A 25,695-nucleotide genomic window follows, 5' to 3' on the forward strand; every position below is an offset into this window, starting at 1 on the left:
TTTCCTGCCCCATTCTGTCCCTCTCCTGTCCTTTTAGTATTCCAGTTAACTATGGTACACCATTTGACTTCATCTAGTAAGTCTTCAGGTCTCTGTTCTGTTTTTCTCCCAATCTTTTCTCTCTGTTTTCCACCTTGGATAATTTCTTACTTTCTTTTTTTTTAAATTAAGATTTTATTTTTAACTTATCTCTATACCCAGCATGGGGCTTGAGATCACAATCCCGAGTCTTGTGCTCAGGACACGTGGGTAGCTCAGTGGTTGAGCATCTGCCTTTCAGCTCAGAGCCTGATCCTGGTATGTGGGATTGAGTCCCACATTGGGTTCTCTGCAGGGAGCCTGCTTCTCCCTCTGACTATGTCTGTCTGTCTGTCTGTCTCTCTCTCTCTGTGTCTCTCATGAATAAATAAATAAATCTTAAAAAAAAACAAAGTCTTGTACTCTACTGACAGAGCCAGCCTTGGTTAATTTCTCTTCATCTTTCTTGAAATTCACGTACACTTCCTCTTCTTTGTCCATTCAGCTATTAAGTCATGTCATGAATTTTTTATTTCAACAATTGCATTTCTTCAGTTCCAGAATTTATATTTAAATTTTTTTGTTTCTATTTCTCTATTGAGGTTTCTTATTTCCTTGTTGAGTTTGTATTCATTGAAAACATGTTTTATTGTACTTCACTGAGTTAATTTAATAGCTTTTTAAAAGTCTGTGTTTATTCCAACATATTGTTTCATCAACAGGGTAGGCTTGGGGTTGAACTAAAATTTGTTCCATTTTCTTGATTCTTTGTATGTTGAGTAATTTTGAATTGCATCCTGGATATTATAAATGCTAACTTGTAGAAACAGAGGTTCTGTTATTTTTTTGCAATAATTGTTGTTTTCTTTCTTTTATCAGGTAATTTTCTTGGCTAGGTTTGAACTACAAACTTATTTCTCAGGGGGCAGTTCCCATCTGGTAGATCTTTGGTCTTTAGCTGAGCTGTTTTGGGTCTGTCCCATGCATGAGTGTGAGTAGTTCAACGGTCAGCCAGAAATATGAGTGTAGGGAGCTTGGAGATCACCCCATCTCTCTCTCTTTTCTAGGATTACCCCACTCTTTTTGGCATTCAGTTTCCTGGCTTCACTTTTCTGATTTACATTAAGTCAGAAATACTGTGTTTCTTTTTTTTTTTTTTAAAGATTTTATTTATTTATTCATGAGACACACACAGAGAGAGAGAGAGAGAGAGAGAGAGAGGCAGAGACCCAGGCAGAGGGAGAAGCAGGCTCCATACAGGGAGCCCGACGTGGGACTCAATCCCTGGTCTCCAGGATCAGCCCCTAGGCCGAAGGCGGTGCTAAACCGCTGAGCCACGGGGTGCCCAAATACTGTGTTTCTTAATGCATGTTCCTATTCTCTCTGTATATATGACATGTCATACTATCAAAACAAGAAATTAAAAAAAAAAAAACAAATTACTAAAGGCAATAATTTGGAAACACACAACAGTAAATAAAATGATTACAGGAACTTTAAAAAGTACTTTTTTCCAAAATGATTCCTGAGTATGCCAGAAAATTCAAACAGTCAACATAATATTTTGATGATAAAAAGGAAAGGAATCTGTTATCTGGCAGTGGAATAACTTGGTATTTTACAGAAAGGTAACCCAAATTTGAATTGTCTTTTTTGTGTGTTATCCATCTAACTTAAAAAAAAATATTTTATTTATTTATTCATGGAGACACACAGAGAGAGGCAGAGACATAGGCAGAGGGAGAAGCAGGCTCCCTGCGGGGAGCCCAATGTGGGACTTGATCCCAGGACCCTGGGATCATGACCTGAGCCAAAGGCAGACGCTCAACCACTAATCCACCCAGGTATCCCCATCTAACTATTTTCAATAAAATATTTAGAAGTCCTTTTCTTCATGAATATATTTGTTAACACTGCACCGACATTGCCATGATTTTTAAATACAATTCATTATTTCCTTCAAATTCACCATCTGTAGGCAGTTTATTTTTTCCTCAGATCTTTTTTATTTACCATTAATAATTGGCCCTCAAATTTCTCATCTGTTATCATTTATTAACTTTTTATTTAATGACTATACCTTCTTAGTTATATATTTAGATATTTAGAAATAAAAAACTCTGAATGGGGAAGCCTGAGTGGCTCAGCGGTTTAGCGCCGCCTTCAGTCCAGGGCCTGATCCTGGAGACCTGGGATCGAGTCGCACGTCGGGCTCCCTGCATGGAGCCTGCCTCTCCCTCTGCCTGTGTCTTTGCCTCTCTCTCTCTCTCTCTCTGTCTCTCATGAATAAATAAATAAAATCTTAAAAAAAAAACTCTGAATGATAATAAGAGTAAAGCTTTCAACTGTTGTTTTTTGCTTTTAACTAATTGTAAAATATACTTAATTGTATCAGCACATTAAACAAAACATTGTATAGATTATATTGATTTACCATCTTAATAAACTAGCATTTTCCTTAAAAGCATTTTCTTTCTTTCCAAAAAGAAAATTAGACAAACATTTATTGTATTATACACATATCCCTGTTTTCTTTGTAACCATTTATATTAAGTACCAACTTTATTTTTTTTAAGATTTTATTTATTTATTTATTTATTTATTTATTTATTTGAGAGAGAAAGAGCACACAAGCAGGGGGAGTGGCAGGCAGAAGGAGAGGGAGAAGCAAGGTCCCTGCTCAGGATGAGCTGAAAGTAAGATGGACAGCCTTAAACTACAGGAGATATATTATATATCTCCATGAAATCATCACCACAATTAAGTCTAATGAAAATATCAGTCATCCTCAAAAGTTTCTGTACGACCCTCTAAAATCCTTTTCTGGTCCACCCCCCTCAATTCCCAGTCAACCATTTACCTGTTTTTTGGCAGCATAAGTTAATTTTTATTTATTTAAAATTCTAGGAGATATAGTCATATGCTATATATTTTTTATCTGACATTATTATCTTTAAAATATTTTATTTATTGGGATCCCTGGGTGGCGCAGCAGTTTGGCGCCTGCCTTTGGCCCAGGGCGCGATTCTGGAGACCCGGGATCGAATCCCACGTCGGGCTCCCGGTGCATGGAGCCTGCTTCTCCCTCTGCCTGTGTCTCTGCCTCTCTCTCTCTCTCTCTCTGTGACTATCATAAATACATTAAAAATAAAATATTTTATTTATTTATTCATGAGAGATACACAGATAGAGGCAGAGACACAGGCAGAGGGAAAAGCAGGCTCCCTGTGGGGAGCCCAATGTGGGGCTCAGTCCCAGGACCCTGCGATCATTACCTGAGCCAAAGGCAGGCACCCAACATACTGAGCCACCCAGGTGCCCTAAGTACCAACTTTAAAGTTAAAAGTTTTTAGACACGAGAGGAAGCTAGAAGACAGGAAATCAGGAACTATCAAGCAATTTTTTTTCCATAAGCATACATTTTATGTCACTTTAACAAATTCCAAGATGGCAAAATAAGCATGGATCTAGTATCATTTAGAGAAATTTACACATCCAATTAATCTGAAGATATTTTATATAATAAAAGTAAGGAGAAAAGGGCACCTGGGTGAGTCAGTCAGCTAAGGACCCAACTCTTGATTTCAGCTCAGGTTATGATTTTGGAATTGTGGGATCAAGCCCCTCATTGGGCTTTGCACTGGGCATGGAGTCTGCATATAATATTCTTTTTCTCCCTTTCTCCTATATCTTTCCCCGCCCTCTCCCTTAAAAAAAAAAAAAAAAAGGAAGACAGGCCACTGACTGGCTTAGTCGGTGAAATATATGACTCTTGATCTTGGGGCTGTGAATTCAAGCCCCATGTTGTTAGGTCTAGAGATTATTTAAAAATAAAATCTTTTAAAAAATGAGAAAGGGTAATTTAAAACTATATGTTTTAAATTGTGGTGCCCAATCTTTGGATCTTTTCCTTTAATTAAAAATTGTCCTTATGTCCAAAGATTATTAATTAATTCAATTTATTATTAGTTTAAGAGCTCTTTAAGTTGACCTAAACATCTGGAAATTAAAATTTAGGTCAACACATCAAACATTTATAATTTGAAACATAAGAATTTATGAGATTAAATACTTTTAAAAAGGTATTTTATTATAAGTTATTTTAATTAAATGCAGTTCTATAATTTTCTAATTTTAAACAATTTGTAGAAAGATCTTACTGAATTCTTAGAACTACTATTATTAATTTAGAAGGTTTAAATCATGAGAAATTAAACCTAAGTCTTGCATTGATTGTTGCAGTAACATTTTTTTAACATTTTAATATCATAATAAAATCAGGAGGAAGCATAGAGTTATTTTTAAGGTAATTTAAACTTAACTCTTATTTATAATCCAAAGAATCATCTAATTATCAGGAATATAACATAAAATTTTTATATAAATAGATGAATTATGATCATATATCCAAAAAGATTTTTTAAAAAATATTCTATTTATTTATTCATGAGAGACACAGAGAGACAGAGAGAGAGGCAGAGACAGAGACAGAAGGAGAAGCAGGCTCTCTGCAAGGAGCCCGATCTGGGACTTGACCCCGGGACTCCAGGATCACACCCCGGGCCGAAGGCAGGCGCTCAACCACTGAGCCACGCAGGCATCCCTCCAAAAAGATTTTTAAGTCTCTAAGATATACCAAGCTCTAAGTATAGGAACCAAGACTATTACTCAAATCCACACTTAAACTTTTTCTTTTGAGTTAGTTCAGCAAGGGGAAAGTAGAAGCTTAATAGTTTAATTTTTTCTCTTTCTTATGGAAATTCTGGACTGTTTATCTGGATATTTATTGAGTACGCGTATAATGACAGAACAATTATTTATGATTAATCAATCTCCAAAGTTTCCCAAGGAAAGAGAATAAAGGGGAAGGAAGGAAGGAAGAAGTGAGTGGAAGCTGGCTCACACAGACACAAATGATTGGTTATCTTCTCCCTGTAAGGAAGGGAGGAGACTTAGATGCAGGAAAACCCATCTGACATGCCCACTCAAACACACAAGAATGAAAGTCCATACGTCTGGTTCACATAATAATTCAAGTCCTTGACAATCCTATTAAGCCATGTCCTTAAAAAGCCAGCATATATTAATAAATAAGGAGAAAAGGAGAGAGATCTCCTGGTTAAACAAAGTGGTCATTTCTTTTTTCTTTTTTTTTTTTTAGAGATTTTATTTCATTTTTTTAAAGATTGTATTTATTTATTCATGAGAGACACATACAGAGAGAGAGAGAGAGAGAGAGGCAGAGACACAGTCAGAGGGAGAAGCAGGCTCCATGCAGGGAGCCTGATGTGGGACTCGATCTCGGGTCTCCAGGATCACACCCCGGGCTGAAGGTGGCGCTAAACCACTGGGCCACTGGGGCTGCCCTAATATTTTATTTCTTTGAGAGAAAGAGAGCACAAGTTAGGGGAGAGGCAGAAGGAGAGAGAGAAGCAGACTCCCCATTGAGCAGGAGACTAATATGGGGCTCAATCCCAGACCCTGAGATCATGACTTGAGTCGAAGGGAGATGCTTAACCGACTGAGCCACCCAGGTGCCCCTGATCTGTCTTTTAGACAGGCAAGACAGAGAATCTCCTCATGAGGTTTCTTCCCTTTTTGTTCTGAATTTTTTATGTCTCTTAGATGAACAATCTTTTCATAACAAAATTTTCGAAGTGGCAACTGCAGTTTCAGATTGGTGAAATTATACCAGTTAGAAATGCCTATGAGTGAAAATATGAAGACAGCAGGCATTTGGCCTAGAAGGCCAGACTAAGAAGACTCCATGAGAATGGAGTCATGAAGCTGGTACCTATGTAAATCTGATATCTCTAGAAACTGGTCAAAGACTAAATAAGCACGTGAAATAGAGTCCCAGTGACCCCCTCCAACAACTGTCTGTTAGCATCCTTAGAGAAGAGGGTTCATGGAACTTCCCTATAATACCATTTGCTTAACAGTAGAATTAGGTTATTAGTTCAGCCAACCCAACCAATCAATAATAGAATGGCTATATACATGACTTGGCCCTAGAGATACTAAGATGGATCAGACATAAGACATAGTTGTAGCCCCCAAGGAGCTCACAGCTTAGCTCTTTTTTTTTGAGCAAATATTGCTTAAATTATTGTCTTCATGGTGGGATAAATCTGCCTTGGAATCAATCCAAAGTGATTTTATTACCATAAAATAGTTACACTATTAGGCTTGAATTCCAGAAAACCCCATTTTAGACTCCAGCATTTTGCAGACTATCAGGATTCCCATTCTTATGTTAAACCAAGCCAGACCTATTTTCTACAATGACTTTTTAAAAAATAAAATAATACATTTGCTAGTTTAAAAATTAGTGTATATATATATATAAACTAGTAGATTAAGAAATTTTACTCTGGTCCTTGTACCTTTCTACCTAGTTATCCCATCCTCATTTCTTCCATGAAAAAAACACTATAATTAGTTTCTTACATATTTTTCCATTGTTTGTGCAAATATACATTTATATATTTTTTAATCCCATTGTTAGACAAAAGCTTGCTTATCAGTTTAAAGGCTCTCAGGCAGAAGGAATTCTTACTTAGGAGAGGAACAGCCCTTTTTCCTGGTTGGGCCTTCAACTGATTGGATGAGGCCCTCCCACATTAGGAAGGGCAATTTCATCCAAAAACACCTTTACAGAAACACTTAGAATAATGTTTGACCAAATATCTGGGCGCCTTGTGGCCCAGTCAAGTTGACACATAAAATTAGCCATCACAAGTGTCTTGCCTCAATTAATTGTGTAATAAATGCTACTCGGTCTCATCTAACATCATTTAAGAGAAGACCCAAAAGGATCAAACTTTCCAAACTATCTCAGAACAAAATGAAGATTATTTTTAGCAATACAAAAATATCTAGGACCCAATATGGTAAAATTCACATCTGCCATCCAATAAAAAATTATTAGGTATATGAAGAAGTGGGAAATAAAACGAATAACTGACCAGAAATGACACCTGATAAAATTAGTCAATAGAGACATTAAATAATTATTATGATTGTATTCCATATGTTTAAGAAGCTAGCAGAGTGACTGACCATGTTAAATAGTGATATGGAAGATGAACGTTAAGAGAGGAAGACCAGTGGCTGAGATAAAGGCTACTACCCTGGATGAAATTGATGTCAGTCAATACTGTAGAAATAAAGATTAGTGACTTTGAAGACTTAACAATGTAAACACAGAAAGAAAAAAAAAACAAAAAAATAAATAAAGCACAAGTGAAGTGTGGGGCAACCTCAAGTGGCTAAGCATATGTAATTGGAGCACCTGAAGGAGCAGAATGTGAGGGACAGAAGAAATAATAGAAGAAAAATGGCTGGAAAATCTCCAACGTAATGAAAGCAATAAACCCACAGATCCAAGAATCTCAGGGAACTCTAACCCCAAGAAACATTAAGAAAAACTTATCAAAAAAAAAAAAAACTTATCATACATTCCTTGAAACTAGTTATAGAGAAAAAGTGATACAAAGCAGCCAGAGGGGAAGAAAAAAGGCAACCAGAGGATACATTGTATACATTAAAGTGACAGCAGATTTGTTGTTGGAAACAGTGTAGTAACACTGAAGTAACATCTTTTTTTTTTTTTAAGATTTTATTTATGTATTTGACAGAGAGAGAGCAGACGCACAAGCAGGGGGTGCAGCAGAAGGAGAGGGAGAAGCAGGCTCCCCAGTGCGCAGGGGAGCCTGACTCTGGGGGCTTGATCCCAGGACTCCGGGATCATGACCTGAGTCAAAGGCAGATGCTTAACTGACTGAGCTGCCCAGGTGTCTCTGGAGCAACATCTTTACAAATACAAAAAACTGTCAACCTGGAATTCTTTTCTCAGTCAAAGTAGCTTTCAGAAACAAAGGCAACATAAAATCTTTTCCAGACATACAAAAACTGAAAGAATTCATTATTAGCAGACATGCACTACCAAAAACAAAACAAACAAAAAACAATTACAGACTGTCCTTGAAGCAGAAAGAAAATGTACTGGAAAAAGGAGCTACAAAAAGAAATGAATACAGTGGAAAATATAGTATTTTCCTATACATAGGAAAATAAAATATTTTAATTAAATACTTAATATTTAATTAAATATTTTAATAAAATATACATAGTAAATATATAAGATTTTTTCTTATTTAAATCTTTTTTTTTTAAGATTTTATTTATTCATGAGATAGAAAGAGAGAGGCAGAGACACAGGCAGAGGGAGAAGCAGGCTCCATGCAGGGAGCCCAACGTGGGACTCTATCCTGGGTCTCCAGGATCATGCCCCAGGCTGAAGGCGGCGCTAAACCGCTGGGCCACCAGGGCTGCCCCAAAGTGGGTTTTAAAACAAAACATAACCAAGGATAATGATAAAGGGGTTAATTCATTAAGAAGATATAGTCCTAAATGTTTATATATATATTAACAGAGATTCAAAATATGTGAATCAAAAACTGATAAAACTGCCAGAAATTCACAATTATAACTGGAGATTTTAACCAGTTTCACCTCTCAGTAACTGATAGAACAAGTAGACAGAAAATTAGTAAGGGTATAGGAGATTTGAACAGTATAACCAACCAATGTGACATAATTTATGTTTATGGAGCACTCTCCCCAGAACAGTGGAGTAAGAACTGTTCACAAGACAAACCATTTTCCAGGCAAAAGTCTCAGTATATGCAAGGTGATTCAATTTATAGAAGGTATGATCCCTGACCACAGTGGAATTAAATGAGGAATCAGTGATAGAAAAATGTCAGGAAGATCTTTCAACTGCTTGGAAACTAGATAGCATTTTCAAATAAACCATGAATCAAAGAAAAAAAATCAAAAGTGAAATTAGCAAGTGTTCAGAACTGAAGGTGGGTGAAAATGTAATAAAATTTGTGGAATGGAACGAAAGGAAAATTTATATAACACTAAACCCTTATATATTATAAAAGAGTTCTCAAATAAATGACCTTGGGTTTCTACCTTAAGAAACTAGAAAAATAAAGAAAAAATGTAGAAATTAGTGCAATAGAAAACAAAAACCATAAAATAATCCATGAAACCAAAAGCCCGTTCTTTGAGAAGAGCAATAAAATTGATAAACCTCTAGCCTGACTGATCAGGAGAAGAAAAAAAAAAGAGAGAGAGAGAGAGAACACAACTTTTAATATTTGGAACAAATGAGGTAACCATCACAGATTCTACATATATGAAAAATATAAGTGAGTTAATCAGCAAATTCCTTGAAAGATACAAATGGCCAAAGTTGACACAAGAAGGAGCAGACAACCTGAATTGTACCAGATCTATTAAGGAAATTTAATTTGAAGTTAAAAATCTTCCTACAAGTTAAACTCCAGGCCCAGATGGCTTCACTGGTGAATTCTACCAACCATTTAAAGAGGAAATAATATGAATTCTCTGCAACCTTTCCAGAAAATAGAAAAAGAGAGAACAGACACTTTCCAGCTTGTTCACCCCAATATCCCTCTTAGTCTTCTCCTGGTTCAGCCAGAATAATCCCTTTCAATGTAATCAGATTCTTGTCTCCACCTCAAGCCTCTTGTGCTGTACCAGTTCCTTCAGAGTGAAAGCCAAAGTTCTGACAATCACTTTAGGCAGATAAGATCTTCCCATGCCCCTGCAGTCTCTGTCTCACTGCCTTTTACTCTCCTTGCTGACTCTGTTCCATCCACATGGGCCTGTTTGCTCTTCCTTCAACCTTCCTCAGTCATCCTCCCTGCCCCAGTGCCTTGCTGTTCCCTATGCTAGGAAAGTGCTTTCCCCAGAGTTTTACTCTCCTTCGTTTGGTTCTTTGCTCAATTTGTATCTTTAGCAGTGGTTTTTCTGTAATCACTTTGTTTAAAATTACAATCTAGGGGCACCGGGGTGTCTGCCTTTGGCTCAGGGCCTGGGATTAAGCCCCACATCTATTCCTGGCTCAGTGAGGAGTCTGCTTCTCCCTCTCCCCTGCCTGTTCGTTCTCTCTCTCTCTCTCTGTCTCAAATGAATAAATAAAATCTTTAAAAATAAATAAATAAAATAAAATTACAGTCTAGTCTCTACTCCCTGACCTCAGCATCCCCTCCCTCTTACATGCTTCTTCTCCCTAGCAGTTTTACCTTTTTATGTATTTTCTAATTTACTAGTTTATTTTGTTGTCTGTCTCCCCCTACTAGAATGTGAACTGTTGGGAAGAAGGAATTTTTCCCCTGTCATAACCCTAGAGCTTAGGATAGTACCTGGCTCTTGGTAGATATTCAATAAAATTTGCAGAGTGCTTAATGCTCATCTCTTAATGATGCTTCCTTTGCTTTGAAAGAAAACTTCTTTTTTGAAGCCATGTATTCTCAGATTGTCTCATAGTTTGGTGACCAGGAATTTTTAAAACTATAGGAACTTATGGGAGGTGTTCTTCTCCGTCATAAGGAAGGAAAGGGTAATTGTGAAAGCAGCATCAGGAAGGAGAACTGGCAGAGGTGTTCTCCAGCCGATCAGTTTTAGAAAAGATGTATAAAATTGAGGATCTGAAATTTTCTCCCTCTTAAATAAATATTTTCAGGCTTCTTGGAAAGCTTCATATACCCCCCTCTAGACACAGATGTACCCCATTTTGAAGGCTAAGACCAGTTTGTTTAACTTAATGATAGACATTTTACTACTTAAAAAAAATTTTTTTTAAGATTTTGTTTATTTATTCATGAGAGACACAGAGAGAGAGAGAGGGAGAGAGAGAGAGAGAGAGAGAGGCAGAGACACAGGCAGAGGGAGAAGCAGGCTCCATGCAGGGAGCCCGACGTGGGACTTGATCCTAGGTCTCCAGGATCAGGCCCTGGACTGAAGGCGGCGCTAAACCGCTGAGCCACTGGGGCTGCCCGACACTTTACTATTTAAACAATGCTTCAGTGAATATGTGTGTGCATGTGTGTGTGTATGCATACTTAATGTGTGTAGGTATAGGTAAGCCTGTAGAATAAATCCCCAAAATAGCGTTGCTGGCCCAAAGAGGAGATATATTTGTAATTTTGATAGATACCGAATATTGCCAAATTCCCTCTCTGGGGCTTTTTGTGAACTGGGGAATCAGATATGCAAACTCTAAGCAGAATTAAGAGCTAACATTCCCTTCGTAATATGCAACTATAGGACAACGTTAAAGACAGTTTTGTCACATAATGGAAAGTTGAGGAATTAAGTGGTACCTTCAGTCTTTAGGAGACCATGTACAAGACTAACACTCCTTGTCTATCTGTCTTCCTTTATTTTTAAAGATTTTATTTATTTATTCATGAGAGACATAGAGAGAGAGAGAGAGAGAGGCAGAGACACAGGCAGAGGGAGAAGCAGGCTCCAAGCAGGGAGCCCGATGTGGGACTCGATCCCAGGTCTCCAGGATCAGGCCCCGGGCTGAAGGTGGCACTAAACAGCTCAGCCCACCCAAGCTACCCACTCCTCATCTTTATATAACTATTAGCAGGAAGTGAAAAACCCAGGTCTCTGGACACTGTGTTTTTTTTTTTTTTTTTTTTTTTTTTTTTTAAGGCTTTTTGGTATTTTTGCTCCAGAAGTGTTAAGATAGGAATTGATCCCAGCCAGCCAGAGCTGATTGTCCATATTCTTGATGTGGTTTGCCCAAGACTTGCCCTTTATCCTCCTGGGGCCCAAAGGCTCCTAAGTCCATTTATGAAGATTAATTGGTTTTGGGCAAAGACTTCATGAGGGGAAGCTAGTCTTTGGGTCCAGTGCTGACATTTGTAAGGTAGCAGACTGCTCTTTCTAGTCAAGAAAATTTCCAGTCATTTTTTTAAAGCCCTCAACAAAAAGAAACCAAAATTTACCTTGGACCTTGAATTAGGTCACAGACTGAGAACCTGCAAATATGGTAACAGCTATGTGGTTCAGCCTCCATTTTGCAGGTGAGTGAGGTTCAGAGTGGGGCAAGTGCCTCCGGGGCCTCATATAACCCCCTGGAACCCAGGGCCCTGGTACCCTGCACGGCTTCTCTCCATCACCCACAGCTGCCTCTCCTCCATGGCCACCAGTGCTCTCCCATCCAGGTGCAGGGAGGTTTGTGTTAGACAAACAACTCTTTGGTTTGTGGATATCTACCCCTTTGAAGTGACAGTTCACAAAGGTACTTATTATTGCTGGTTTTACTTCTGATCTGTGTCCCACTTTGGGTCCTGTAAGGCCGAAGGAACAGAAAGGCAAAGCAACAAATGACATAATGGTAGTGCTCATTGAGGACCATGTCCTTCTAGGTTTAGAGCATGGAACCCAGCAGCTAAACCTGTTGCATTTCTAATCCTTTGTTTCATCCTTTGTATAACATCCAGTTAGGGAAAAGGGTCAAAAATCATAGAACACATCCTTTTTTTTCCTTTTTTGTTAACAAAAGTTTTTGTGGGTTTTTTTTTTTTTTTGAGGTATAATTTATATGCCATAAAATTGACCATTTTAGTGTACAATTCAGTGATTTGCAGTAAATTTACAGTGTGAAACCATTACTGCAGTCCAGTTCTAGAACATTTCCATTATGCCAAAAAGATTCCTTGTGCCCCTTTATAGTCGATCCCACCTCTCATTCCCAGGCAACCGCTAATCTACTGTCTATCTCTATAGATTTGCCGTTTCTGCACATGTTCTATAAATGGAATAATATGATATGTGGTCTTTGTGATAGGCTTCTTCCACATCACAGCACGTTGTTGAGGTTCAGCTGTATTGCAGCACATAACAGCACATCATTCCTTTGTAGTGTTGAGTAGTCTTCCGTTCTTTGTATATACATTTTGTTTCTCAGTCTACCAACTGAGGGACTCTTGGGTTGTTTCCAGTTCTTGGCCCTGATGAATAATGTTGCTGTGAACACTCACGGACAAGTTTTTGTGCAGATATGTGTTTTCGTTTCTCTGAGGTAGATTCCTAGGAGAATTGCTGGGTCTTATAAAGTAAGTTTGTGTTGTACTTTTTAAGAAACTGCCAAGCTGTTTTCTAGGATGGTCCTATGGTTCTGCATTTCCACCCACAGTACAAGGGTTCCAGTTTCTCCACATCCTCACCAACACTTGGTTTTGTCTTTTTGATTGTAGCTATTTAGTGGGTGTGAAGTAGTATCCCTTTGTGGTTTTAGTTTCCATTTCTTGAATGACCAGTGAAGCTGAGCATCTTTTCTTTTCTTTTTTTAAAGATTTATTTATTTATTTATGATAGACATAGCGAGAAAGAGAGGCAGAGACACAGGAGGAGGGAGAAGCAGGCTCCATGGCGGGAGCCGGATGATGTGGGACTCGATCCTGGGACTCCAGGATCACACCCTGGGCCAAAGGCAGGCGCTAAACCGCTGAGCCACCCAGGGATCCCCTGAGCATCTTTTCATGTGCTTATTAGCCATTCACATTTCTTCTTTGGTAACATCAATCAAAATCTTTTACCTACTTTTTAATTGGTTTGTGTACTATCTTATAATTGAGTGATAAGAGTTCTTTGTATTCTAGATACAAGGTCCTTATACCAATTATTTAAGATGTTTTCTCATTTTCTGCAGATTATGAGACTGTTTCAAATGCTTGCTTTCCAGTTAACAGGTTTTTTTTTTAATAACAAATTTATTTTTTATTGGTGTTCAATTTGCCAACATACAGAATAACACCCAATGCTCATCCCATCAAGTGCCCCCCTAAGTGCCCGCCACCCAGTCACCCCCACCCCCACCCCCGCCCTCCTCCCCTTCCACTACCCCTAGTTCGTTTCCCAGAGTTAGGAGTCTCTCATGTTCTGTCTCCTTTTCTGATATTTCCTACCCATTTCTTCTCCCTTCCCCTCTATTCCCTTTCACTATTATTTATATTCCCCAAATGAACAGTTTTTGATAAATAAAGAAAAAAGTTGATTTAGGAAATTCTTAGATTTCTATGAGTTGAACTGGTATTTTAGGGATGACTGGGTGGCTCAGTGGTTGAGTGGCTGCCTTCAGTTCAGGTTATGATCCTGGGATCCCGGATGGAGTCCTGCATTGGGCTCCCTGCGGGGAGCCAGCATCTCCCTCTGCCTGTGTCTCTGCCTCTCTCTCTCTCTCTCTCTCTGTGTGTGTGTGTGTGTGTGTGTGTGTCTTTTGTGAATAAATCAGTCTTTTTTAAAAACCCTGATATTTTATTTTATTTTTTAAAAGATTTTATCTATCTATCTATTTATTTATTTATTTATTTGGGGGAGGGGAGGGAGAGCAGAGACAGGGAGAGAGAATCCCAAGCCAACTCCATGCCCAGTGCAGAGCCCAATGTGGGGCTTTATCTTACAACCCTGAGATCATTACCTGAGCTGAAATCAAGAGTCAGACATTTGACTGACTAAGCCACTCAGTGCCCCTAGAACTAATATTTTACTATTATTACCATAAAGACTATGTGACTATTACAACAGATGCAGAATACCAGCAGCTTTAAACAAGCTTGCTGTTCATTTCTCTCCTCTGTGACAGGCTCACATTAGCAGTCCTGGCTGTATATGGGCACTCCACAGGGTCAGACACCTTCATCTTGTGACTCCTTTTTTTTTTTTTTTTTTTTAAGATTTTATCTATTTATCCATGAGGGACAGATTTTATTTATTTATCCATGAGTGACAGAGAGAGAGAGGCAGAGACACAGGCAGAGGGAGAAGCAAGCTCCATGCATGGGACTCGATCCCAGGTCTCCAGGATCAGGCCCTAGGCTGAAGGCGGCGCTAAAACGCTGAGCCACCTGGGCTGCCCTGTTACTCTTTAAAATGTGGATTCTATCTCAATTCCAAATGGCCACTCTAGCTGTCCTGTCCTTGTGCAGGCAGTGGGGAGTAGAAAGGAGAGGAGTGGGGGAGGGCTGCCCATTCTTTTTAAGAAAGAGGCCCAGAAGTTGTATGTATCATTTCTGCTCATGTACATTTGGTTAAGACCTAGTGAGATGGTAATGTTGGGGTACAAGAGAGACCAGGAAACATAGTTTTTACTGTGGGGCCATGTGTCCACATGATCTACAAATTAGAGTTAATGTCTAAAACTTAGGGTTTGAAGGCAAGAGAGGAGAACAGATGCTGGTGACCATTGTTGGCTAGGCGGGTTCCTGTAACTAGCCTGCATGGGATTCCCATTAATTTTTCCTCAGAAGAAGTCTAGTTGATATGGAGTAATTGGCCTAAATTTTACTGAGAAGTTAACCTTTACTATTGTTTTAGAATTGCATTGGAATGCTCTTCTTGCTGAAATAGCCATAAATATGAATTATTATTGCTTAGGAAATGTGAAAATTAACTTAGCAGTTAAACCAATTTTGGAGTTGATTTTCTGAATATAGAGCTTATGCACCAGCTAGTCGATAGGGTGGCAGACAGCTTCTGCCAGTGACTTTGGAAGCCGGACTCTGTCATTTTCTTTTCAAGTGACTCTTTCCCTCCTGACATACCCTCATCTCCACTTACTGAGCAGTTTGTCCAGTGTTATCTGTAACCATTCTTTTCTGGTTAATATGTAATTTTGAATTAACATGCCCTATCTGGCGCTTTAGGAGGAAAAAGCAGTAACATTTTATTTTGAGATGCCATTGCTTTTCTAAGGACAACAGTCATTTCTAACAAGTGTAGGGAGAAATCTTCTGGCACCATTTGTCCTTTGTATACAGCTTTTAAAAACCTTGACAACAAAACAAATTGCTGCGGAATGTTTTGAAGAAACCAACATAAAACTCCTTTAGTGTTTCATTTCTAAGTTTTTCATCCTCACTAACAATTACTGACAAATTTGCCTTTCCCCAGGCGCAGCTCTGGCTGCTGAGAGGATCTTAATGCTGAGGGAGCCCATACTTGCATAGCCCATTTCAGCTGCCCCAGAGATAACCTGGATAAACACCAGCCCCTCCGAGAACCTCCTGATCCCTGCTGGGCCTTGCACTGTGGGGAGGTTCAGAAGACGTGTTTTCCTTCCCTACTGGCCTTTCTCTCTACACTCTCCAGCTGCCTGCCTCCCCCACCCCCAAGTAACGTGATCTCCCATGCCTGCTCACTGCTGGCCAGATTCTTTCAGTCTTAGAGAAAGAGAGGGAAAATTAACCACTAGTTTCCCAGGTCAAAGTGAACAAAAAAAGCCAAAAGTAGCATTTCAAAATAAAAGGAGTCTTGCTTGCAAATAACCAGTGTTCGGGCTCTTCTTTTAGCAGTGTTTCTGCAAAAGCGCCTGCTCAAGTTTACATCATTCTACAGATAGTAGTCAAAGGTTTTTATTTTTGCAACATTGCTATTTTTTTTTTGTTTTATAGATATTGTAATTTTTTTTTTTTTATTCGTGAGAGACAGAGAGAGAGAGAGGGAGGGAGAGGCTGAGACACAGGCAGAGGAAGAAGCAGGCTCCATGCCCGGAGCCCGAGGAGCCCGACGTGGGACTTGATCCCGGGACTCCAGGATCATGCCCTGGGCCAAAGGCAGGCGCTAAACCGCTGAGCCACCCAGGGATCCCCGACATTGTAATCTTTATTCAATATTCAAATTAAAGGCAAACAAACAAGAGTCTTTGGGATTTAAAATAAAATTGTTTGGCATTCATTTCAAAAGTTAACCAAAGTAAAGGGACAGAGACAATTCATGAAAATGTATGAAACCTCTTTGAGTTGAATTCAAGCACTTAGACTTTTTTTTTTTTTTTTGCACTTAGACTTTTAATGCAAATTATTCCAAACTATTTTTTGTTTCATAATACATCTGTTTATAACTTAACTTGTAAGTGGATTTAACTGGGTTTAGAGATTCAGGATTTGGTTGTTTCTTCACCACCAGCAATATTATGATTTAAGAGCTATAGTATGCAACAAATTTTAAATAGTTTTGCAGCCTGGTGTCCTAAAACTGGTCTGTCAGCTCTTGATTACGGGTACCTACCTACTCGGTGTGATATTAATGGAAAAAATCTAACAAAGGAGTTTGGAGATCTGGGTTCTTTTTCTGGCTCTGCCATACCTTACTGTGAGACCTCTTGCAAGTTATCTGTACCTCAGTCGTCTCATCTATTAAAATGAGCAAAATAGATTCTGATTAAAAATGAATAAAGATTGAAGACCTGTTTTTATCTCCATTTGCTCCCCATCACTGAAATGATAATAATTTTTTTCATTTTTTAAAAAAAGATTTTATTTATTTATATGAGAGAGATCATGAACGGTGGGGAGAAGCAGACTCCCCACTGAGCAGGGAGCCCCATGTGGGGCTCTATCCCATGACTTGAGCCAAAGGCAGATGCTTAACTGACTGAGCCACCCAGGCACCCCAAAGGAGTTTTTTCTTCTTCTTTTTTTAAAGATAGATTCATTCATTCATTCATTCATTCATTCATTCATTCAGGAGAGAGACAGAGACATAGGCAGAGAGAGAAGCAGGCTCCTTCCTCGGAGCCCAGTGCAGGGTTCCTTCCTTGGACCCTGGGATCATGACCTGAGCCGAAGGCAGACACTCAACCACTGAGCCACCCAGGCATCCCAAGATTTTTTTCAAAGTGAAAATTCATAAGGGCAAAAAGAACCAAAAAAGATAAAGTAGATTAAAAAAGTGAACACATTTTTGAAAATGGAAGGCAGTCAAAAGCAAATTGAAGCCTAACCTCTTCTGAGAAAGACATTAGAAGTGAGCACTGGCTCACTGGTAGGCAGAACACGTGATGCTTGTTAAGATCCTGAGAAAAAGGGGATTCCGTGGGTGGCTCAGTGATTTAGCACCTGCCTTCAGCCCAGGGTGTGATCATGGAGTCCTGGTATCGAGTCCCACATCCGGCTCCCTGCATGGAGCCTGCTTCTCTTCTCCCTCTATGCCCCCCACCCCCCACTCTCTCTCATGAATAAATAAATAAAATCTTAAAAAAAAAAAAAAGATCCTGAGGGGGGAAAAAAATCAACGTTAGAGGCATTGGTACTACGGAAAGCAGGGAGTGGTGAGGTCTATAACTGAAATTGAGGGGATCAATTCAAAATCAGTAAAAGGAGTGTTTAGATTCTTCATGCTCCTCCTCAACTCTGTACAGCCGATGACCACCTCTTCTTCTTATCTGTTTGAGACTAGAAGTATTATACTGACAAATTACCCTGTAGAGGCTCTGGACTTGGGGGCATTATCCCCACCATGTAGACAAATAAGCCAAGGGGCTGAAAACAGTGGGGTAATAAACAAGAGCAGAATTTTTTTTTTTTTTAAGTAAGCTCTGCTCAGCATGGGGCTTGAACTCACAACCCTCTAAGATCAAGCATCACATGTTCTGCCTACCAAGCCAGCCAGGCACCCCAAGCAGATTTATTTTTTTTTATTTTTATTTTTTTTTTTTTTTTAAAGATTTTATTTATTTATTCATGATAGTCACACAGAGAGAGACAGAGAGGCAGAGACACAGGTAGAGGGAGAAGCAGGCTCCATGCAGGGAGCCTGACGTGGGATTCGATCTCGGGTCTCCAGGATCGCGCCCCGGGCCAAAGGCAGGCGCCAAACCGCTGCGCCACCCAGGGATCCCAGATTTATTTTTTTTTAAGTATGCATACTGAATAGTGAGATTCTCAGCCCTCTTCTAATAACTGTCAGCCAGGGCCCTAACAGAGAAGAGATGGAAAATTTCTTTTCTGAGGGAAAAAAAAATTTGAATAGCCCTAGAAAAAGCCCTATAGACACCAACATTTGGGGATTCTCTTGATGGAAAAGTGAGCTCACCACCTTCCTTCACTGAAGTCCACCAATTGTTGTGCCCCTCCATACATATGTTTTAGTTCCTCATTTATTTATAATAAATGGATAATCACATTTCTCTATACGTTAAAGAAGAATCTGTAACATAGATAAAAGGTAAAACATTCACAGAAAAAAAGGAACTTGTTTGAAATAAAGACAATCCAAGAAACAGAAGAATTCAGAAGAACTTGTCTTTGCTGTCCTCAGAGAGATGTACTGCAAACATTAAATAACAGTAGTATTAAAGAGAATCATAATAATAGATAATGAGAATATCAGAATAATTATGAGCTCTTTAACACTGAGAACATTATAGCCAAAATTTAAAATTCAACAGAAGACTTAGACATGATAGCCTATTGCAGGAAGCAGAACATAAAGACAAGATGTGGACAATGAGAGAGAACAAATAAGAAAATTGGAAGCACAGTCTCAGGGCTTCAGTATCCATCTGATAAGAGTTCCAGAAGGAAAGAGCCAAAAGAAAATGAAGGAGAATTTAGGAGATAGTAAGTGTCAGGGAAAACCTCAAAGTGAGTGTTCTCCAGAGCTAACTGACTTAAATCTTCAAATTGGTTTGGCTCCTGACTGCCAGCATGATAAAAGACTCACTCTTAGCTGTATCATTGTGAAATTTCAGAACACCAAGAGTATAAAAGGATACTCTAGAGTTTCCAAAGAGAAAAACAGGTTCATATATAAAGGATCAAGATTTCGAATGGAATTGCATATCTATACTGTACTGTCAACTAGAAGCTAGTGGAGAAACATTTCAAAATTAAGCAGGAAAAATTAATTTTAACCTAGAATTCTATACCCAGCCAAACTGTCAGAATAGAATAGAAGAAAGGCATTTTTTGGAATGAACCCCTCCACCCCAGTTTTGCAGGAAGCCAGCAAAATGAGGATATAAATCAATAAATAGAACTTAGGGGGCACCTGGGTGGCTCATTTGGCAAGCGTACAACTCTTGCTTTTGGCTCAGGTCATGATCTTGGGGTCACTGGATCAAGCCCCAAGGAAGGCTCCACGCTTTTAGCACTTAGTCTACATGTCCCTCTCTGTCTGCTTCTCCCCCACTTGCATGTTCTTTCTCCCTCAAATAAATAAATTAAAATCCTTTTTAAAATAAATAAAAATAAATAGAACTGAGAATGTTTTAAGTGTTTTAGTGTTTGGAAAAAATACTACTAGGGGTTTGACAGATCTTTGAACTATTTGGGGGGTAATAATAAATTATAGAAGATTAACCAAATGAAAAAAAATCAAGGCAATTAATATTTCTTGATAAATAAAGGACACATTCATAGTATATTATTGATGGAACAGTGAACAATATATCATCACAGTAATGTCAATACTAACTATTGACTTAACCAAAAATTGTGATTTTACTGTTTAGGGAGGTTGGGATACTACTATAATAAGTTAATAAATAATGTGGAAAGCTGATGAATCTGGAAACAATATGAGGATATTAGTTAGAAATCTGAAGGAGGCTGCTGGCCTCTGGGGCAGCAGACTGGGGGATGGAGTCAGGGGATTGCTGTGTTTATTACGAAACTTGGTTCTATTTGATTTTTAATCTCATATGTATATGATTTTGATTAAAATTAAAAATAATAAATAAAATGAGCACACTAATAATAGTTTCCTCTTAGAGAAAAATTAGCATTTAATAGTTGTGCTTGACTTGTTAATTATAAAAATGTAGTAGAGTGTTACTATAATGAGATTTTCTAGGAAGTAGATTTATTCTAATGATAGTTCAAATTTGGCCCTCAACTAAGAATCGTGGCTCTGGAAATACCAAGGGAACTAACAATTAGTGTTATCTGAAAGATGGTCCTGTGTGCAGCTAGTCCTGTGTGCAGCATCAAGTCCTGGGCCTGAAATAGGCCCCCATTAAAGATGTGGGGTGTGATTTGCCACAAAGCTGTGGTTGCAGTCCCTGGCTTTAGGATGAAAGGTAGGATTCCATGACATTTCAATTTTAGTTGCTACTCCTACTCCATAGCTAGTGTTTCTTTTCCCTAATAAAATAAATGGATTCCTTGTCCCTTGGAAAACCTCCAGACTACTTTCACTCCCTCAGACTGTGCTTTCTGGAATCATTTTCACATATCACATTTGTTAATTTTAGCTCTTGACTTAGTCCCAGTAAGACTTAGGCAGGAATACAGACCATCATCTGATCTGGTAAGAGGGCTCTTTTGGAAATAACAATAGCTACTGTTTATGGAGCCCCTTCCATATGTTGTTTCTAATCTTCATAACCCTGTGAGATAGCTCGTCTCCCCCAGCCTTACAGTTGAGACAGTAGAGGCCCTGGGAGGTAAAGTCATTTATCCAAGCCACCACAGTGGATGGCAGAGGTGTAGCTCAGAGCTAGGCTGTGTGATGTAGCTCACTCAGCATCCACTGCATTGCCTCCCCCAGTTTAGAGTCAGCGGGCCTTCGTGACACTTAACCCCCAGAAAACCTATGAGACAAATAGTACTATCTCCCAGAAAACCTATGAGACAAAGAGATGCCTGTGTGTCCTTAGACAGTGGCCAAAATGGATGTGACTGATATGGCCGCATTTTGTCCTTCATTTGGACATACACTGGACCCCACAGAGCTAGAGAACCCAGCAGGCTGTCACGGGAGAGTGTTTGCAAGTGGACTTTGTTGACAGGTGCATATGAAATAGCATGCACATGCCTCAAGATCTCTGCTCTCAGCACCTGCCCCCTTCAAGTTATTGGCTGGGCTGCAAACAGTGGAGGGGGTCAGTCACATTTGGGATCATTTGGTCTGGGGGTTCCCAAACCAGGCCCCATGTCAGATTCGCCTGTCTTCTTTCCATCCCTATCCTCATCCTGCAGCTCCTGCATCCTTCCTCCTGCCACCTTCTCTTGGCCCATTTCTGCCCTCCCTTTAAAAAAAATATATATTTTTTATTTATTTATCCATGAGAGACACACAGAGAGGCAGAGACATAGGCAGAGGGGCAGAGGGAGAAGTAGGCTCCCTGCAAGAAGCCTAATGTGGGACTCAATCCCAAGACCCCAGGATCATAACCTGAGCCAAAGGCAGATGCACAACCACTGAGTCACCAGGTGCCCCATCTGCCCTCCTTTTAAATAGGACTGAACTCCAAACTTTAAAAAAAATAGTCTTTGGCTAAAATCTTAAGAAAGGGTCTTCTTTTGATAACTTGTTCTAGAATTATACATTTCCTAGATCCAAAAAAATTGCCTTCAAGGGAAAAAATTTTAGAAATACCTATTCCTGGGCAGCCCGGGTGGCTCAGCAGTTTAGCGCCGCCTTCAGCCCAGTGTGTAGTCCTGGAGACCTGGGATTGAATCTCATGTCGGGCTCCCTGCATGGAGCCTGCTTCTCCCTCTGCCTGTGTCTCTGCCTCTCTCTCTCTCTCTCTCTGTGTCTTTCATGAATAAATAAAATCTTAAAAAAAAAACTATTCATCTTTGTCCTATTTCCAGTGAAAACAAGAAGCAACTCTTCTCTCTTCTAAAACAGTGGTTTTCAACCTTAAGTATGCACACAGATCATCTGGGGAACTTAAGATACAGCCCATTCCATATTCTTATTCTAAAGGGCTAGAAAGAGAACCAAGAGTCTGTATTTTATTTTATTTATTTATTTATTTAATAGAGAGCTTGCACATGCGAGTGTGTGCATGAACGAGGGGAGGGGCAGAGGAAGAAGGAGAGAACCGCAAGCAGGCTCCAGCCCAGTGGGGAGCCTAATGTGGGCTTCCATGACCCTGAGATCATGACTTGAGCAGAATCCAAGAGTTGGACACTTAACCAACTGAACCACCCAGGCACCTGGCCCTGAGTCTGCATTTTAAGGAGGTGCCCCAGGTGATTCAAGATAGGTTGTCTAGAGGCACCTGGGTGGCTCACTTGGTTAAGTGTGTGCCTTCCGCTCAGGTCTTGATCCAGGATCCTGGGTTGGAGCCCCACATCAGGCTCTCTTCTCAGCAGGGAGCTTGCTTCTCCCTCTCCCTCTGCCATTCCCCCTGCTTGTGCTTTCTCTCTCTCTCTCAAAGAAATGAATAAAATCTTAAAAAAAAAAAAAAAAAAAGTTGTCCATGAGGGCGCCTGTTAAATAGTTGTAATTCTCTGAATTGTTTTCTTTTAAAACATTCTAACAGTTAATTATTTTTATTTCATCCTCTAGCTTTGCTCATATTATCCTTTCACTTAAATTGAAAATTATGTGCCGGTTTAGAAAGGTCAGGGGCTTTGGACCATACTACTTCCAGGCTGTGTGGATTTGGACAGAACCATCTCCCGGCTTCATCAAGTTTCCTTACCTATGAAATGGAATTAAACTACACAAACTTCATGGGATTGTTGTGACTCTTGTGCCTGGAACATTTCAGGCACTTATTAAACATCTGTTTCTTTCTCAAACTGAATGCAAAGGAGCAAACAAGTTAGTTCACAGTCTTTTTCATTTATTCGCTTGTTTAAGTTAATGCCTTGTGGGTTTAAGGTTGCTTAAGGGGAAGCTTTCTTGGGCCTTTTTTCATTCGAAGAAGCTTGAAGTTCTTCTTTATTTGCATATAACAGTGCTTTTTGTATCTTGCAAATCAGTTTCAAAACCATCAAAAGCTGGATCTGGAAAGAATAGTTTGATATGGTAGTGTACAGTTTGGCAGAATTTTCAGTATTCGTTGTTGCTAATTCATTGTTTTGCCAGACCTGTTGATGCATGGTTTTATAACTAAATTTTAAAAGATTTGGACACTTTATAAGCATTACTCATTTTAGGAGGACTTAGGATAAGGTCATTGTAGACTCACAAAGAGAATATTGGTAATAGTTATTAGCTTTTTATTTTTTTTAATTTATTTATGATAGTCACAGAGAGAGAGAGAGAGAGAGAGAGAGAGAGGCAGAGACACAGGCAGAGGGAGAATCAGGCTCCATGCACCGGGAGCCCGATGTGGGATTCGATCCTGGGTCTCCAGGATTGCACCCTGGGCCAAAGGCAGGCGCTAAACCACTGCACCACCCAGGGATCCCTCATTAGCTTTTTAAAATAAACTTATATCCACTATAAAGTACAGGACATGCAAACAAATATCTGGGCCTATATTAACTGATAGTATTCAAGGATATGGTTAAAACCACAAAAATGCCTATCAATGTACAATCCTTGGCCATAACCTGTCAATTTGGATCTAGTTCTTTAAATCTGAAGTGTTGTATCAATGACAAACTTTATTATAGTTTGGTCCAGAGCCCTTGAGCTTTCCAAAATGGCACCAAAACAGATGCTGTATTTTTCAGTTTGTATTGGTGGCACCCTTTGAATTTTATTTTTGGCTTTAGCCTTGGAGTTTGAAAGTTTTAAAACAACACTAAACAAATCAGCAGTCACTACCTGTGGGCTCTCTAGCAGAATGACAGTGCCTCGGAGAACCTAGATAAGCACCCACTGTTAGTACACTTGTCACTTGTGTCTCCAGGTGGTGGGAACTGTGTACTTGCTTCCCAGCTTGTGCCTTCCTGGGTACTAATGAGGCCTGAGCTGGTAGCACAGCACTAACCATGCATATTGGTCCACTCAGTTGCAGTAAAAACACATTTTGTACATTGATCAGAATTTGGTAGGACACTTGTGAAAAGTTGATGATGCTCTGGCTGAGAGCTCCTGTGATATACACTAGTCATGTCCAGTCCAGTTGTGAATTTTTATATGCTATATTTGGCAGATCTACATGAAGATCTTGTTACTTAGCCATTCTAAGATATCCAGATTTTTGTTGTTATAGAATAGCCTGGAAAGTACAACAAATGAGTCCAGCTTTGCCTTCTGGGGTTGACCACTCACAGTCAAGGGTCTCTAAATAAACCAGCACTTCCTCTGGTATATATGATGTTAGCTATTTAACCTAAAATAGAGAAATCCAAGGCTTTAATCTATTTGAAATTTACTGTTGATGGGAGGGGGCTGTGTAATCCACTGATCAGGAGCCTGATTCTTGGAACTGGCAAAGCAGAGTTAGTTTCCAACTATGGTGCCTTGGGCAGGGTGCTTGACTTCTTTGACCATCAGGTTTTTACCTGAAGAATCCGGATAATCTCTTTTCCTCACAGGATCATTACGCAAATGCAGTGTTATGATGAATGGACCATGTTTCTCTTAAGTGTCTGACACACACTAAGGACACATCCTCAGTACACATCCTCTCATTATTCATCTGTTCTAATACGTGAGCTACATTAACTTTTCTCTCTGTTGCAGTTATCTGACACTCTTTATTAAATAAATAACTTTTCTTATTGTTATTGAAGTATATCTGATTTTCATTTGATTATTTGGTTTATTGGGTTCCCTGTTACTTCCCATCCATCTAGATTTCTGGCTTTGTGCCAAATATTAACTATTGTGATTATTGTTATTTTTTGTTATAATAATGTATATTGTCAGTCCTAACCAGAGTTCTAAAGATTTCAGCCCTCTACAGCCATGAAATGAGTTTTAAATAATGGTGCCTGTGGCACTTACCAAACAAGGGAAAAAAGTTTCCAGTTGAAGAAAATAAGGCCAAGCAGGGATGAGGGCCCTGCCTCTCTGATGGGTCTTCGTGGAAGCTGAATTTCCTTTACATATAATCAGAAATTATGTTTTAATTCAAACCGATCTCTCTTCCGTTTCCAGCCACCTCCTAGTCTGAATGTATGATTTAACTAATGTCTTAAATACCTGTGAGGTTGTCATGTGGGCTCTAGCTCTCTGATTATTCATTCTTTATACACCCACTGAGTTAGCCTTAATCACTGTCAACTCAGTGAACATAAGTGAGACCAGTATTGGTAACTGCAGAGGAATTTGCGTTATTCGCCAGCATTTTTGCGACACATGGTTTGCCAGAGCCCCTCGCACCAGCGTGGTTCGGCTTTAAGCCGCGCAGGTTGGGGGCAT

General features: G+C 39.3%; 1 protein-coding gene across 1 annotated transcript in view; it reads left to right on the forward strand.

Annotated features, from left to right (window-relative positions):
- Positions 1-25,695, forward strand: part of ABL1 (ABL proto-oncogene 1, non-receptor tyrosine kinase) — a 142,930-nt gene that overhangs the window by 68,930 nt on the left and 48,305 nt on the right. The gene's annotated exons all lie outside the window — the stretch shown is intronic.

Source organism: Canis lupus, chromosome 16 (assembly GCF_048164855.1).
Source record: "Canis lupus baileyi chromosome 16, mCanLup2.hap1, whole genome shotgun sequence".
In the NCBI taxonomy this organism is placed as follows: Eukaryota; Metazoa; Chordata; class Mammalia; order Carnivora; family Canidae; genus Canis; species Canis lupus.